Here is a 13,551-nt window from a genome sequence, read left to right as displayed (position 1 = left end):
CGAACGAACGTACGTATTACATAGGCAGGAAATAACGAAAGAACGAACGAACAAGCAAAGGAACGAACGTACTTACGAACGAACGAACGTATTATATAGGCAGGAAATAACGAAAGAACGAACGAACAAATAAATGAACGAACGTACTTACGACCGAACGTACGTATTACATAGGCAGGAATTAACGAAAGAACGAACGAACAAACAAAGGAACGAACGTACTTACGAACGAACGAAAGAACGTATTACATAGGCAGGAATTAACGAAAGAACGAACGAACAAACAAAGGAACGAACGTACTTACGAACGAACGAACGTACGTATTACATAGGCAGGAAATAACGAAAGGACGAACGAACAAACAAAGGAACGAACGTACTTACGACCGAACGTACGTATTACATAGGCAGGAAATAACGAAAGAACAAACAAATGAACGAACGTACTTACGAACGAACGAACGAACGTACGTATTACGTAGGCAGGAATTAACGAAAGAACGAAAGAACAAACAAAGGAACGAACGTACTTACGAACGAACGAAAGTACGTATTACATAGGCAGGAATTAACGAAAGAACGAACGAACAAACAAATGAACGAACGTACTTACGAACGAACGAACGTACGTATTACATAGGCAGGAATTAACGAAAGAACGAACGAACAAACAAAGGAACGAACGTACTTACGAACGAACGAACGTACGTATTACATAGACAGGAAATAACGAAAGAACGAACGAACAAACAAAGGAACGAACGTACTTACGAACGAACGAACGTACTTACGAACGAACGAACGTATTACATAGGCAGGAAATAACGAAAGAACGAACGAACAAACAAATGAACGAACGTACTTGCGAACGAACGTACGTATTACGTAGGCAGGAATTAACGAAAGAACGAACGAACGTACGTATTACATAGGCAGGAAATAACGAAAGAACGAACGAACAAACAAATGAACGAACGTACTTACGAACGACCGAACGTACGTATTACATAGGCAGGAATTAACGAAAGAACGAACAAACAAAGGAACGAACGTACTTACGAACGAACGAAAGTACGTATTACATAGGCAGGAATTAACGATAGAACGAACGAACAAACAAATGAACGAACGTACTTACGAACGAACGAACGTACGTATTACATAGGCAGGAATTAACGAAAGAACGAACGAACAAACAAAGGAACGAACGTACTTACGAACGAACGAACGTACGTATTACATAGGCAGGAAATAACGAAAGAACGAACGAACAAACAAAGGAATGAACGTACTTACGAACGAACGAAAGTACGTATTACATAGGCTGGAAATAACGAAAGAACGAACGAACAAACAAATGAACGAACGTACTTACGAACGAACGAACGTACGTATTACATAGGCAGGAATTAACGAAAGAACGAACGAACAAACAAATGAACGAACGTACTTACGAAAGAACGAACTTACGTATTACATAGGCAGGAAATAACGAAAGAACGAACGAACAAACAAAGGAACGAACGTACTTACGAACGAACGAAAGTACGTATTACATAGGCAGGAAATAACGAAAGAACGAACGAACAAACAAAGGAACGAACGTACTTACGAACGAACGAAAGTACGTATTACATAGGCAGGAATTAACGAAAGAACGAACGAACAAACAAAGGAACGAACGTACTTACGAACGTACGTATTACAAAGGCAGGAAATAAGGAAAGAACGAACGAACAAACAAAAGAACGAACGTACTTACGAACGAACAAACAAAGGAACGAACGAACAAACAAATGAACGAATGTACTTACGAACGAACAAACAAAGGAACGAACGAACGTACGTATTACATAGGCAGGAAATAACGAAAGAACGAACGAACAAACAAAGGAACGAACGTACTTACGAACGAACGAACGTACGTATTACATAGGCAGGAAATAACGAAAGAACGAACGAACAAACAAATGAACGAACGTACTTACGACCGAACGTACGTATTACATAGGCAGGAATTAACGAACGAACAAACAAAGGAACGAACGTACTTACGAACGAACGAAAGAACGTATTACATAGGCAGGAATTAACGAAAGAACGAACGAACAAACAAAGGAACGAACGTACTTACGAACGTACGTATTACATAGGCAGGAAATAACGAAAGGACGAACGAACAAACAAAGGAACGAACGTACTTACGACCGAACGTACGTATTACATAGGCAGGAAATAACGAAAGAACAAACAAATGAACGAACGTACTTACGAACGAACGAACGAACGTACGTATTACGTAGGCAGGAATTAACGAAAGAACAAACAAAGGAACGAACGTACTTACGAACGAACGAAAATACGTATTACATAGGCAGGAATTAACGAAAGAACGAACGAACAAACAAATGAACGAACGTACTTACGAACGAACGAACGTACGTATTACATAGGCCGGAATTAACGAAAGAACGAACGAACAAACAAGGGAACGAACGTACTTCCGAACGAACGAACGTACGTATTACATAGGCAGGAAATAACGAAAGAACGAACGAACAAACAAAGGAAAGAACGTACTTACGAACGAACGAAAGTACGTATTACATAGGCAGGAATTAACGAAAGAACGAACGAACGTACGTATTACATAGGCAGGAAATAACGAAAGAACGAACGAACAAACAAATGAACGAACGTACGTATTACATAGGCAGGAATTAACGAAAGAACGAACGAACAAACAAATGAACGAACGTACTTACGAACGAACGAACGTACGTATTACATAGGCAGGAATTCACGAAAGAACGAACGAACAAACAAAGGAACGAACGTACTTACGAACGAACGAACGTACGTATTACATAGGCAAGAAATAACGAAAGAACGAACGAACAAACAAAGGAACGAACGTACTTACGAACGAACGAACGTATTACATAGGCAGGAAATAACGAAAGAACGAACGAAAAAACAAATGAACGAACGTACTTACGAACGAACGTACGTATTACATAGGCAGGAATTAACGAAAGAACGAACGAACAAACAAATGAACGAACGTACTTACGAACGAACGTACGTATTACATAGGCAGGAATTAACGAAAGAACGGACGAACAAACAAAGGAACGAACGTACTTACGAACGAACGTACGTATTACATAGGCAGGAATTAACGAAAGAACGAACGAACAAACAAAGGAACGAACGAACAAACAAATGAACGAACGTACTTACGAACGAACGAAAGTACGTATTGCATAGGCAGGAAATAGCGAAAGAACGAACGAACAAACAAATGAACGAACGTACTTACGAACGAACGAAAGTACGTATTACATAGGCAGGAAATAACGAAAGACCGAACGAACAAACAAATGAACGAACGTACTTACGAACGAACAAACAAAAGAACGAACGTACTTACGAACGAACGAAAGTACGTATTACATAGGCAGGAAATAACGAAAGAACGAACGAACAAACAAAGGAACGAACGTACTAACGAACGAACGAAAGTACGTATTACATAGGCAGGAATTAACGAAAGAACGAACGAACAAACAAAGGAACGAACGTACTTACGAACGTACGTATTACAAAGGCAGGAAATAAGGAAAGAACGAACGAACAAACAAAAGAACGAACGTACTTACGAACGAACAAACAAAGGAACGAACGAACAAACAAATGAACGAATGTACTTACGAACGAACAAACAAAGGAACGAACGAACGTACGTATTACATAGGCAGGAAATAACGAAAGAACGAACGAACAAACAAAGGAACGAACGTACTTACGAACGAACGAACGTACGTATTACATAGGCAGGAAATAACGAAAGAACGAACGAACAAACAAATGAACGAACGTACTTACGACCGAACGTACGTATTACATAGGCAGGAATTAACGAACGAACAAACAAAGGAACGAACGTACTTACGAACGAACGAAAGAACGTATTACATAGGCAGGAATTAACGAAAGAACGAACGAACAAACAAAGGAACGAACGTACTTACGAACGTACGTATTACATAGGCAGGAAATAACGAAAGGACGAACGAACAAACAAAGGAACGAACGTACTTACGACCGAACGTACGTATTACATAGGCAGGAAATAACGAAAGAACAAACAAATGAACGAACGTACTTACGAACGAACGAACGAACGTACGTATTACGTAGGCAGGAATTAACGAAAGAACAAACAAAGGAACGAACGTACTTACGAACGAACGAAAATACGTATTACATAGGCAGGAATTAACGAAAGAACGAACGAACAAACAAATGAACGAACGTACTTACGAACGAACGAACGTACGTATTACATAGGCCGGAATTAACGAAAGAACGAACGAACAAACAATGGCACGAACGTACTTCCGAACGAACGAACGTACGTATTACATAGGCAGGAAATAACGAAAGAACGAACGAACAAACAAAGGAACGAACGTACTTACGAACGAACGAACGTACGTATTACATAGGCAGGAATTAACGAAAGAACGAACGAACAAACAAATGAACGAACGTACTTACGAACGAACGAACGTACGTATTACATAGGCAGGAATTCACGAAAGAACGAATGAACAAACAAAGGAACGAACGTACTTACGAACGAACGAACGTACGTATTACATAGGCAAGAAATAACGAAAGAACGAACGAACAAACAAAGGAACGAACGTACTTACGAACGAACGAACGTATTACATAGGCAGGAAATAACGAAAGAACGAACGAAAAAACAAATGAACGAACGTACTTACGAACGAACGTACGTATTACATAGGCAGGAATTAACGAAAGAACGAACGAACAAACAAATGAACGAACGTACTTACGAACGAACGTACGTATTACATAGGCAGGAATTAACGAAAGAACGGACGAACAAACAAAGGAACGAACGTACTTACGAACGAACGTACGTATTACATAGGCAGGAATTAACGAAAGAACGAACGAACAAACAAAGGAACGAACGAACAAACAAATGAACGAACGTACTTACGAACGAACGAAAGTACGTATTGCATAGGCAGGAAATAGCGAAAGAACGAACGAACAAACAAATGAACGAACGTACTTACGAACGAACGAAAGTACGTATTACATAGGCAGGAAATAACGAAAGACCGAACGAACAAACAAATGAACGAACGTACTTACGAACGAACAAACAAAAGAACGAACGTACTTACGAACGAACGAAAGTACGTATTACATAGGCAGGAAATAACGAAAGAACGAACGAACAAACAAAGGAACGAACGTACTAACGAACGAACGAAAGTACGTATTACATAGGCAGGAATTAACGAAAGAACGAACGAACAAACAAAGGAACGAACGTACTTACGAACGTACGTATTACAAAGGCAGGAAATAAGGAAAGAACGAACGAACAAACAAAAGAACGAACGTACTTACGAACGAACAAACAAAGGAACGAACGAACAAACAAATGAACGAATGTACTTACGAACGAACAAACAAAGGAACGAACGAACGTACGTATTACATAGGCAGGAAATAACGAAAGAACGAACGAACAAACAAAGGAACGAACGTACTTACGAACGAACGAACGTACGTATTACATAGGCAGGAAATAACGAAAGAACGAACGAACAAACAAATGAACGAACGTACTTACGACCGAACGTACGTATTACATAGGCAGGAATTAACGAACGAACAAACAAAGGAACGAACGTACTTACGAACGAACGAAAGAACGTATTACATAGGCAGGAATTAACGAAAGAACGAACGAACAAACAAAGGAACGAACGTACTTACGAACGTACGTATTACATAGGCAGGAAATAACGAAAGGACGAACGAACAAACAAAGGAACGAACGTACTTACGACCGAACGTACGTATTACATAGGCAGGAAATAACGAAAGAACAAACAAATGAACGAACGTACTTACGAACGAACGAACGAACGTACGTATTACGTAGGCAGGAATTAACGAAAGAACAAACAAAGGAACGAACGTACTTACGAACGAACGAAAATACGTATTACATAGGCAGGAATTAACGAAAGAACGAACGAACAAACAAATGAACGAACGTACTTACGAACGAACGAACGTACGTATTACATAGGCCGGAATTAACGAAAGAACGAACGAACAAACAAGGGAACGAACGTACTTCCGAACGAACGAACGTACGTATTACATAGGCAGGAAATAACGAAAGAACGAACGAACAAACAAAGGAACGAACGTACTTACGAACGAACGAAAGTACGTATTACATAGGCAGGAATTAACGAAAGAACGAACGAACGTACGTATTACATAGGCAGGAAATAACGAAAGAACGAACGAACAAACAAATGAACGAACGTACGTATTACATAGGCAGGAATTAACGAAAGAACGAACGAACAAACAAATGAACGAACGAACGAACGTACGTATTACATAGGCAGGAATTAACGAAAGAACGAACGAACAAACAAAGGAACGAACGTACTTACGAACGAACGAACGTACGTATTACATAGGCAAGAAATAACGAACGAACAAACAAAGGAACGAACGTACTTACGAACGAACGAACGTATTACATAGGCAGGAAATAACGAAAGAACGAACGAAAAAACAAATGAACGAACGTACTTACGAACGAACGTACGTATTACATAGGCAGGAATTAACGAAAGAACGAACGAACAAACAAATGAACGAACGCACTTACGAACGAACGTACGTATTACATAGGCAGGAATTAACGAAAGAACGGACGAACAAACAAAGGAACGAACGTACTTACGAACGAACGTACGTATTACATAGGCAGGAATTAACGAAAGAACGAACGAACAAACAAAGGAACGAACGAACAAACAAATGAACGAACGTACTTACGAACGAACGAAAGTACGTATTGCATAGGCAGGAAATAGCGAAAGAACGAACGAACAAACAAATGAACGAACGTACTTACGAACGAACGAAAGTACGTATTACATAGGCAGGAAATAACGAAAGACCGAACGAACAAACAAATGAACGAACGTACTTACGAACGAACAAACAAAAGAACGAACGTACTTACGAACGACCGAACGTACGTATTACATAGGCAGGAATTAACGAAAGAACGGACGAACAAACAAAGGAACGAACGTACTTACGAACGAACGTACGTATTACATAGGCAGGAATTAACGAAAGAACGAACGAACAAACAAAGGAACGAACGTACTTACGAACGAACGTACGTATTACATAGGCAGGAATTAACGAAAGAACGAACGAACAAACAAAGGAACGAACGTACTTACGAACGAACGAAAGTACGTATTACATAGGCAGGAAAAAACGAAAGAACGAACGAACAAACAAATGAACGAACGTACTTACGAACGAACTTACGTATTATATAGGCAGGAATTAACGAAAGAACAAACGAACAAACAAAGGAACGAACGTACTTACGAACGAACGAACGTATTACATAGGCAGGAAATAACGAAAGAACGAACGAACAAACAAATGAACGAAGGTACTTACGAACGAACGTACGTATTACATAGGCAGGAATTAACGAAAGAACGAACGAACAAACAAAGGAACGAACGTACTTACGACCGAACGTACTCATTACATAGGCAGGAAATAACGAAAGAACGAACGAACAAATAAATGAACGAACGTACTTACGAACGAACAAACAAAGAAACGAACGTACTTACGTACGAACGAACGAAAGTACGTATTACATAGGCAGGAAATAGCGAAAGAACGAACGAACAAACAAATGAACGAACGTACTTACGAACGAACGAAAGTACGTATTACATAGGCAGGAAATAACGAAAGACCGAACGAACAAACAAAGGAACGAACGTACTTACGAACGAACAAACAAAAGAACGAACGTACTTACGAACGACCGAACGTACGTATTACATAGGCAGGAATTAACGAAAGAACGGACGAACAAACAAAGGAACGAACGTACTTACGAACGAACGTACGTATTACATAGGCAGGAATTAACGAAAGAACGAACGAACAAACAAAGGAACGAACGTACTTACGAACGAACGAAAGTACGTATTACATAGGCAGGAAATAACGAAAGAACGAACGAACAAAGAAATGAACGAACGTACTTACGAACGAACTTACGTATTACATAGGCAGGAATTAACGAAAGAACGAACGAACAAACAAAGGAACGAACGTACTTACGAACGAACGAACGTATTACATAGGCAGGAAATAACGAAAGAACGAACGAACAAACAAATGAACGAACGTACTTACGAACGAACGTACGTATTACATAGGCAGGAATTAACGAAATAACGAACGAACGTACGTATTACATAGGCAGGAAATAACGAAAGAACGAACGAACAAACAAATGAACGAACGTACTTACGAACGAACGAACGTACGTATTACATAGGCAGGAATTAACGAAAGAACGAACGAACAAACAAAGGAACGAACGTACTTACGAACGAACGAACGTACGTATTACATAGGCAAGAAATAACGAAAGAACGAACGAACAAACAAAGGAACGAACGTACTTACGAACGAACGAACGTATTACATAGGCAGGAAATAACGAAAGAACGAACGAAAAAACAAATGAACGAACGTACTTACGAACGAACGTACGTATTACATAGGCAGGAATTAACGAAAGAACGAACGAACAAACAAATGAACGAACGTACTTACGAACGAACGTACGTATTACATAGGCAGGAATTAACGAAAGAACGGACGAACAAACAAAGGAACGAACGTACTTACGAACGAACGTACGTATTACATAGGCAGGAATTAACGAAAGAACGAACGAACAAACAAAGGAACGAACGTACTTACGAACGAACGTACGTATTACATAGGCAGGAATTAACGAAAGAACGAACGAACAAACAAAGGAACGAACGTACTTACGAACGAACGAAAGTACGTATTACATAGGCAGGAAATAACGAAAGAACGAACGAACAAACAAATGAACGAACGTACTTACGAACGAACTTACGTATTACATAGGCAGGAATTAACGAAAGAACAAACGAACAAACAAAGGAACGAACGTACTTACGAACGAACGAACGTATTACATAGGCAGGAAATAACGAAAGAACGAACGAACAAACAAATGAACGAACGTACTTACGAACGAACGTACGTATTACATAGGCAGGAATTAACGAAAGAACGAACGAACAAACAAAGGAACGAACGTACGTATTACATTGGCAGGAAATAACGAAAGAACGAACGAACAAACAAAGGAACGAACGTACTTACGACCGAACGTACTCATTACATAGGCAGGAAATAACGAAAGAACGAACGAACAAATAAATGAACGAACGTACTTACGAACGAACAAACAAAGAAACGAACGTACTTACGTACGAACGAACGTGTTACATAGGCAGGAAATAACGAAAGAACGAACGAACAAACAAATGAACGAACGAACAAACAAATGAACGAACGTACTTACGAACGAACGAAAGTACGTATTACATAGGCAGGAAATAGCGAAAGAACGAAGGAACAAACAAATGAACGAACGTACTTACGAACGAACGAAAGTACGTATTACATAGGCAGGAAATAACGAAAGACCGAACGAACAAACAAAGGAACGAACGTACTTACGAACGAACAAACAAAAGAACGAACGTACTTACGAACGACCGAAAGTACGTATTACATAGGCAGGAATTAACGAAAGAACGGACGAACAAACAAAGGAACGAACGTACTTACGAACGAACGTACGTATTACATAGGCAGGAATTAACGAAAGAACGAACGAACGTACTTACGAACGAACGTACGTATTACATAGGCAGGAATTAACGAAAGAACGAACGAACAAACAAAGGAACGAACGTACTTACGAACGAACGTACGTATTACATAGGCAGGAATTAACGACAGAACGAACGAACAAACAAAGGAACGAACGTACTTACGAACGAACGAAAGTACGTATTACATAGGCAGGAAATAACGAAAGAACGAACGAACAAACAAATGAACGAACGTACTTACGAACGAACTTACGTATTACATAGGCAGGAATTAACGAAAGAACGAACGAACAAACAAAGGAACGAACGTACTTACGAACGAACGAACGTATTACATAGGCAGGAAATAACGAAAGAACGAACGAACAAACAAATGAACGAACGTACTTGCGAACGAACGTACGTATTACATAGGCAGGAATTAACGAAAGAACGAACGAACGTACGTATTACCTAGGCAGGAAATAACGAAAGAACGAACGAACAAACAAATGAACGAACGTACGTATTACATAGGCAGGAATTAACGAAAGAACGAACGAACAAACAAATGAACGAACGTACTTACGAACGAACGAACGTACGTATTACATAGGCAGGAATTAACGAAAGAACGAACGAACAAACAAAGGAACGAACGTACTTACGAACGAACGAACGTACGTATTACATAGGCAAGAAATAACGAAAGAACGAACGAACAAACAAAGGAACGAACGTACTTACGAACGAACGAACGTATTACATAGGCAGGAAATAACGAAAGAACGAACGAACAAACAAATGAACGAACGTACTTACGAACGAACGTACGTATTACATAGGCAGGAATTAACGAACGAACAAACAAAGGAACGAACGTACTTACGAACGAACGTACGTACGTATTACATAGGCAGGAAATAACGAAAGAACGAACGAACAAACAAAGGAACGAACGTACTTACGAACGAACGTACTTACGAACGAACGAAAGTACGTATTACATAGGCAGGAAATAACGAAAGAACGAACGAACAATCAAATGAACGAACGTACGTATTACATAGGCAGGAATTAACGAAAGAACGAACGAACAAACAAAGGAACGAACGTACTTACGAACGTATTACATAGGCAGGAAATAACGAAAGAACGAACGAACAAACAAATGAACGAACGTACTTACGAACGAACGTACGTATTACATAGGCAGGAATTAACGAAAGAACGAACGAACGTACGTATTACATAGGCAGGAAATAACGAAAGAACGAACGAACAAACAAATGAACGAACGTACTTACGAACGAACGAAAGTACGTATTACATAGGCAGGAATTAACGAAAGAACGAACGAACAAACAAAGGAACGAACGTACTTACGACCGAACGTACGTATTACATAGGCAGGAAATAACGAAAGAACGAACGAACAAACAAATGAACGAACGTACTTACGAACGAACAAACAAAGGAACGAACGTACTTACGAACGTACGTATTACATAGGCTGGAATTAACGAAAGAACGAACGAACAAACAAAAGAACGAACGTACTTACGACCGAACGAACGAACAAACACAGGAACGAACGTACTTACGACCGAACGTACGTATTACATAGGCAGGAATTAACGAAAGAACGAACGAACAAACAAAGGAACGAACGTACTTACGAACGAACTAAAGGACGTATTACATAGGCAGGAATTAACGAAAGAACGAACGAACAAACAAAGGAACGAACGTACTTACGAACGAACGTACGTACGTATTACATAGGCAGGAAACAACGAAAGAACGAACGAACAAACAAAGGAACGAACGTACTTACGAAAGTACGTATTACATAGTCAGGAATTAACGAAAGAACGAACGTACTTACGAACGACCGAACGTACGTATTACATAGGCAGGAAATAACGAAAGAACGAACGAACAAACAAATGAACGAACGAACGTACGTATTACATAGGCAGGAATTAACGAAAGAACGAACGAACAAACAAATGAACGAACGAACGTACGTATTACATAGGCAGGAATTAACGAAAGAACAAACGAACAAACAAAGGAACGAACGTACTTACGAACGAACGTACGTACGTATTACATAGGCAGGAAATAACGAAAGAACGAACGAACAAACAAAGGAACGAACGTACTTACGAACGAACGTACGTATTACATAGGCAGGAATTAACGAAAGAACGAACGAACAAACAAAGGAACGAACGAACGTACGTATTACATAGGCAGGAAATAACGAAAGAACAAACAAATGAACGAACGTACTTACGAACGAACATACGTATTACATAGGCAGGAATTAACGAAAGAACGAACGAACAAACAAAGGAACGAACGTACGTATTACATAGGCAGGAATTAACGAAAGAACGAACGAACAAACAAAGGAACGAACGTACTTACGAACGAACGTAGGTATTACATAGGCAGGAAAGAACGAAAGAACGAACGAACAATCAAAGGAACGAACGTACATACGAACGAACGAAAGTACGTATTACATAGGCAGGAATTAACGAAAGAACGAACGAACAAACAAAGGAACGAACGTACTTACGACCGAACGAAAGTACGTATTACATAGGCAGGAATTAACGAAAGAACGAACGAACAAACAAAGGAACGAACGTACTTACGAAAGTACGTATTACATAGGCAGGAATTAACGAAAGAACGAACGAACAAACAAACGAACGAACGTACGTATTACATAGGCAGGAAATAACGAAAGAACGAACGAACAAACAAATGAACGAACGTACTTACGAACGAACATACGTATTACATAGGCAGGAATTAACGAAAGAACGAACGAACAAACAAAGGAACGAACGTACGTATTACATAGGCAGGAATTAACGAAAGAACGAACGAACAAACAAAGGAACGAACGTACTTACGAACGAACGTAGGTATTACATAGGCAGGAAAGAACGAACGAACAATCAAAGGAACGAACGTACATACGAACGAACGAAAGTACGTATTACATAGGCAGGAATTAACGAAAGAACGAACGAACAAACAAAGGAACGAACGTACTTACGACCGAAGGAAAGTACGTATTACATAGGCAGGAATTAACGAAAGAACGAACGAACAAACAAAGGAACGAACGTACTTACGAAAGTACGTATTACATAGGCAGGAATTAACGAAAGAACGAACGAACAAACAAAGGAACGAACGTACGTATTACATAGGCAGGAAATAACGAAAGAACGAACGAACAAACAAAGGAACGAACGTACTTACGAACGAACGAAAGTACGTATTACATAGGCAGGAATTAACGAAAGAACGAACGAACAAACAAAGGAACGAACGTACGTACGTATTACATAGGCAGGATTTAACGAAAGAACGAACGAACAAACAAATGAACGAACGTACTTACGAACGAACGTACGTATTACATAGGCAGGAATTAACGAAAGAACGAACGAACAAACAAAGGAACGTACGTACTTACGAACGAACGAAAGTACGTATTACATAGGCAGGAAATAACGAAAGAACGAACGAACAATCAAATGAACGAACGTACGTATTACATAGGCAGGAATTAACGAAAGAACGAACGAACAAACAAAGGAACGAACGTACTTACGAACGTATTACATAGGCAGGAAATAACGAAAGAACGAACGAACAAACAAATGAACGAACGTACTTACGA

General features: G+C 39.5%; 1 long non-coding RNA gene across 1 annotated transcript in view; it reads right to left on the bottom strand.

Moving 5' to 3' along the window:
* LOC149130870 (uncharacterized) overlaps positions 1–13,551 on the bottom strand; it is a 506,474-nt gene that overhangs the window by 366,294 nt on the left and 126,629 nt on the right. The gene's annotated exons all lie outside the window — the stretch shown is intronic.

The sequence above is a fragment of the Octopus bimaculoides genome, chromosome 27, assembly GCF_046866305.1.
Source record: "Octopus bimaculoides isolate indiv1 chromosome 27, ASM4686630v1, whole genome shotgun sequence".
NCBI classification, from domain to species: Eukaryota; Metazoa; Mollusca; class Cephalopoda; order Octopoda; family Octopodidae; genus Octopus; species Octopus bimaculoides.
Note: the sequence above shows the minus strand (reverse complement) of the source record. Positions and strands in the feature narration are given on the sequence as shown.